We start from the raw sequence: 6,000 nt of genomic DNA on the forward strand, positions 1-6,000 counted from the left end.
TACAAAAACTACATCTGTTTCAGGAAGTACAGCAAGTGTTTTTAACGTAAAAGATTCCCTATCAAAACCACGAATCCTCACATGTCGAAAGGCAAAGGCAAGTGGGAGTGAGAGCAGCAATTTAGTCTCGAGGCCACATTCATTTCACCTAATCTACATTTAATGTGGTGCATATACAGTGCTGGTCTGTGCTTTATTTGTATTTATTTTGTTTTGTTTTTTAAGTTGATGATTTAATGTATTATTCATTCTTAAAGGGAATAGGCCAACTTTTTTTTCAAAATGATTTTCCTTCTGTGAAATGAGTGCCTAAGTACCAAGCGGGTGTCTGGACGTGGTTAGCGTAGCTTAGCACAATGGCTGGAAGTGGAGGGAAACCGGTAGCCGGACCCTTCCGATGTTGACTGCTTAACACATATCTTGTTTGTTTAATCTTTACACAAACAGATGTGAAAGTACACACATTGGTGTGTTTGTATGAGCAAATGTTTATTTAAGGCTTTATGACTTACGGTTACCCTTGAACGGTTTTACATGTAATCTTATATTACAGCTTTTTAATTTCTTGAATGTTGTGTAAGCGCAACCACAGTGAATTACTGAGGCCAACCACATGCAAGTGAAGACAAGCATATTTTACAGTTATGTCAGCGTTGCCTCGGGGTGGTAATCGCAGGGTTGGTGGCACAAGTGTTTATCAGGCATGTACCGAGTATTATCACATATACATATATATATATATATATATATTGTTAAGTTCAACTGAAATTCTGAGCTTCCCGCGCTTTGAAAGACGTCCTGAGACCAGTAATTTAAAATATAAAGTATAAGGATCATAAATATATATTTCTGTCCCAGCCGGGCGCGCTCACGTGTCGTTGGGTCCACAGGCTATAATAACGATTTATATGAATAAAAATCTGTTAAAATAGTTAACTGTCTACCGCCTTCACGTGAGAGGACAAATGCCACGCCTTACAGAGTTTCGAAAGGTACAATCCATACACTGAGCATAAAGCTTCTCCATTGGTTAGTATCAGGTATGCATGCATATACCTCAACTACACAGCATGCTATTTGCCTAACAGTACAAGGAGGCGGACTTCTCTAAGCAATAAACCACAATGCTACTTCCCTTATCTCTTCCCTTTCGGCCCTAAACAGTAAGATGGGCTCCTTCAAAATAAATGCCTCTCTTCCAGTCTCTTAGGGAGACCACTACTTTGACTACGCCTCCTTGGATCAATACATTCCATTCATACCTGAGTCATCTTTATAGTTATGATAACTATAAAACATAAAACAATCAGCATACAGTTACAATAATACTTATTCAGTGATTACACCTTTACAGTAACATACTTATACAGTGACAGTGACTTTTCTCCCATGTTTCCCAAACACATTCCTTCAGAATATTCTTCATAATATCCCTTATTGATTATCATATCTTTCTTATGTATTAATTTAAAACATGGACTTTCCTATTTACATGTGCAAGTATATATAAAAAACCATTACAACTCTACAATATATATATACATACACACACACATATATATATATATATATATACATACATACATACATACATACATACATACATACATATATATATATATATATATAACTGTGTATCTTGCAATCTTTCATGTACTGTAATCTATGGCTCTAACTGTACACCAGAGAATTTAGGTGCCAATTTTTCTTCAACTTTCTTGTTAAAGTGTACCATATCAATATTAAGATTAACATTAAATTTGATTATGAAGCCACATTACATTTGAATCTGTCATTATAATAATAATAATAATAATAATAATGCATTTAATTTATATAGCGCTTTTCATAATACTCAAAGACACTTCACATAATTAAAACGTCATAAAAGCTAACAATAAATAAGAATAGCTAAAATACAGGTAAAACAAATTAATAGGGACTTTGAGTCGCTCGGACCCTGATAAGAAAACAAAAACAAAAAAACAAACAATCACACATTAAAAGCAGTTCTGAACAGGTGGGTTTTGATTTGCGATTTGAATGAGGAAAGATCAGTGCAGTCTCGGATGAGTTTGGGGAGAGAGTTCCAGAGGGAGGGGGCAGATATGGAGAAGGCTCTGTCATTATATTCTATCCATGTAGGCAACGCACATAGCAAAACATTTTTATTTCCTATACTGTCAACATTATAATGACATAAGATAGCACTTTACCACGGGGTCAACTCAAGGGAAAGAAGTACTCAAGTACAATTTTAAAGGTACTTTTGAAAGTTGCAAGTGTTACTTTAAACTTCAGTTCCACTGCAATTGGGACGGCTGTTTTTGTTGATGTTCAGGGCCCTGAATATAAGCACAAGTAGTGTGTGTGTGTGTGTGTGTGTGTATGTGCGAGCATCTTTGCACGCATTTTTGTTTTGTTTAGAAGCCTGAAATAAGGTCTTTGGTTGACGCAAGGCTTCTGCAACATTAAATGAGTCAGTAAATTCCCTGCAAGTAAAGAAAAAAGAAAAAAAAGTCTGTTAATGTAACTGTCCAAAGAAGGGGCGGTTTCTGACAAGTAGCCAAGTGAGACAACAAAACATTATCACCAGAACATTGGTCTGCCTGGGACAGATCAACAGGTGAATATGAGGACTTATTACTATTAGGCCTTATTGCCAAAGCAAACTGAGGCAACAGAGATCTGGCCTTCAAATTATATATTGTTTTAATAATGTGTAGACACAAGATCCTTTTGGCTGTAATTATGCTTTTATCGCTGACTTTCTTACCTGTTCCTGGTCACTGAGGCCTGTCCCCGGCTTGCCCCGGGACGAGCTGTTGCTTGGACTGCGCGTGAGGAGCAAACTCTCTCCTGCAGGTTTGTGGAATGGCGGCAGGAGGAAGATTTGCCTGTCGGTCCACTCTAAGCACTTTTAGCACTAAGGGGCCCATCTTTGCCAACAATATGTTTTGCAAATCTTATTTTACATTATTCCTTGAAATGACTATTGTCATTGACCACTGGTATTGTGGCCACTTGGGGCAGCAGAAACAACGAGTGTAATGTAACCCATTATAACCTTTATGTGTTTCCTCTACCAACTCCTGAGGGACAGAGGTACCAGCCCGTCTTCTAAGGGTGAGAGTGAACAGCTGAGAGTGAAACAACGAGCTGAAACTCACTTTAAAGCTTCAGATTCAGGTGATGATTCTGAGTCGGTTAATCACTGCAAGAACACCGTCACGTTGTTTTCTAACTGCATGGATAGAAATATAGATTACAGCTGCTGTAGTGGTGTTTTAGAATAAAACATGTTGTATTTGTTATATATTGGGGCACCAGCTTCATTCAGAGGTAAATAGTGGGATCAGATGAATCTGTCATATGAGCAATTATTGGCGAGCAGAGACATTTCCACAAAACCGGAGGTTGCCGCCTGGTTTTCGACACATTTTTGTCTTCTTCCTCACTTGTTATTGTTACATTTTGTTGTACTTTTTATATTTTTAATATAAGGACTGAGATATCACTTTTGTTTAGTCGTTATTGAGTATTGAAGGAGAACCGTTTCATCTATGTGTACAAATAAAACTATAACCCAAATTGCGATGCAATTCTATGTTCTTGAAATAAATAATTAAATATTTGTCAGTATTTTGTCAAGAATTATTATATTATTTCATTATATATATATTCATATTTGCGTGGGCCATATCACCCACCCCTATGCCTGACTCTAATGAAGTAATACACATCTTAAGACATCATTATGGCCTATTAATTGTGATTTTGTATGAATGTTGTTTTTACTTTTCAAGAAGGAATTCAGACCCAATTTTCATTAATGTAAATTTGCTCCGTCAGAGGTAAAGGCAGAAAAAAGCGCGTGTGTGTGATATTTTAGTCTCTAACAGATAACAAGTGTTCCTGCGTGCCGTCTCCGGAGGTCGCATGGTGTTTCACGTGCTGCTGGTATGTTTGTTATCACTGTAAAGATCTCACTCTCAGAGCTGAGGATCCCCAAAGTCTTGCTGCTTTGAGGTGGAAAAGTCAGTTCAACTTCCACTGGAAGAACATAACAACAGGGTTTATTGGGGAAATGCTCACAATGACATTAAAGGCCATAACGTGTAGTTCCTCAATATCATCGTATTGACCGCCATGGCGATGTGGTAGTTCACAACTGTGATCTGTAGGCTTTTAGCTTCTAACTTTATATTGTTAACTGCCCAAGAATCCTTCTCATAAAAACATATGTCGGCTTATATTCTGTGAATTCTTCCATTGATGGCCGGCTGCTGCTGACATCACAACCTCAACCTTTGACATTTGAGGAATGCGTTGGGTGAAGGTACGTTTTACTTGACTGGCCCCGACCTCCCCAAACAAGATGTGAAAGTCTTTAACTCAAAATTATAGTGTGTTGCCGACCGTATCGCACAAACATAAACGTATGATTCTAATCTGCGGTAAGCTTACCCCGCCTCTCTAGACACAGAGCACACTGGAGTGCAGTTAGTGACCGTGTGGGCACCACGGTAGCTCTGACAGCTTGATGGAGTTGTTACTGGGGGCGGGGTCTAGTGGATGGCACAGAGGCTTGCAAGAACCCGTCAAAGAGGGTACTTATATCGTCTTCTTTTGTTTTTTCAATGGCGACTGGCATTTGAACAAAAATCTCCATAATAACTCCTTCCCACTCATTTCTCCCCGGGCCATAAATTCTCCACTTTCCAGGTGTTTCCAGAGAGCCCTCTCTCAACTGCAGCTGCACCACTTCTCCAGGAACTTACATCACCCAGAAATGTCCTCGGCACCTCTATAGTGATGTCCTCTTCAGGTTTATGGCAACATAAAACCTGATGGCTATGTTGCATTAGCCGGGTCTCATCTCCTTCTTCGTGGTTGTGTCTTTTCTTAGATCCCTCCCTGATTATTTTGTTCTCCTGTACTCTCTTTGGACGGTTGGCCGTCCCACGCTGCATGACTCGCCTTCGTGAAGAAGACTCTTGGCTCTTGCTCACATTGTTTCTGCCCACGCTGAGCACATGGGGCCCAATCACGCCTTCACATACAGACATTGCCCAAACTTCCAACAGCTCTTGAACCCTGAACACCCGGCCTTAAGGTTGGCCTACACTAAAGGATTTCAACAGATGTTGAAAATAACGACATCTTGTGATATATTCAGCTGTTTTTTTTTTGCCAAACCACCAAACTAATGCTACGTTCACACCAAAAGCGTTGTGAATTTTTTCGCGCGAGTAGATCCCATGCAAAGTCAAATGGTTGCGAATGACGCAAATGGTTGCGAATGAAAAATTCGCCAGCATTGAGACGCTCCGCCCGCCTGGCTGCTGCCACTGGAAGTGGCAGTTATTGAGACGTAGTCTGTGAAATTCACCGAGCTGTGTGAGCCTACGGGTGATGTTATGAACCCAAACACGAGGGTGTTTGATGTTCCGACGTTTGCGGGATGTCCACAACAAGTATAAAGCAGAAATAGTGGTTATTCCTTCCATGGTGGATGGCGGAAATGATAACCGTTTCCACAGAGATAAGCCACGCCCCCTCTAAGAGGCGAATGAAGCGAATGACGCGAATAAACCACAACTTGTCGAGCGAGTAAACTCACGCGAGTAAGAACCGTGAATCCTTGGAAAAATGAGCAATGCTAGTTTCTGTGCGATTTGAAAATGTATTTAAAAAAAAGAATGGATGAAAATCATGGAGGCATTCGATTCAGTCAACTAGCGGGGAGACGTTTATTTTCTTGTTCAAGAATACAACTCCAGGCAGCTCCAAGGAATCAGAATCCTTACGTCTAAATGAAATACATTACCTCCCTTCACGCTACTTTCCACCAACACATCTGGCTGGATGTTTACTTACATATTTCTTACTTCTCATTACCACATATTTTTCGCTTTCCTGCCCAGGTCAGGTTGATTTCTTGGCCGGTCATGTAATCTCCTTGGCATGCCACATCATGATTGTGCAATGGTTCTGGTG

The sequence above is a fragment of the Cyclopterus lumpus genome, chromosome 18 (assembly GCF_009769545.1).
Source record: "Cyclopterus lumpus isolate fCycLum1 chromosome 18, fCycLum1.pri, whole genome shotgun sequence".
In the NCBI taxonomy this organism is placed as follows: Eukaryota; Metazoa; Chordata; class Actinopteri; order Perciformes; family Cyclopteridae; genus Cyclopterus; species Cyclopterus lumpus.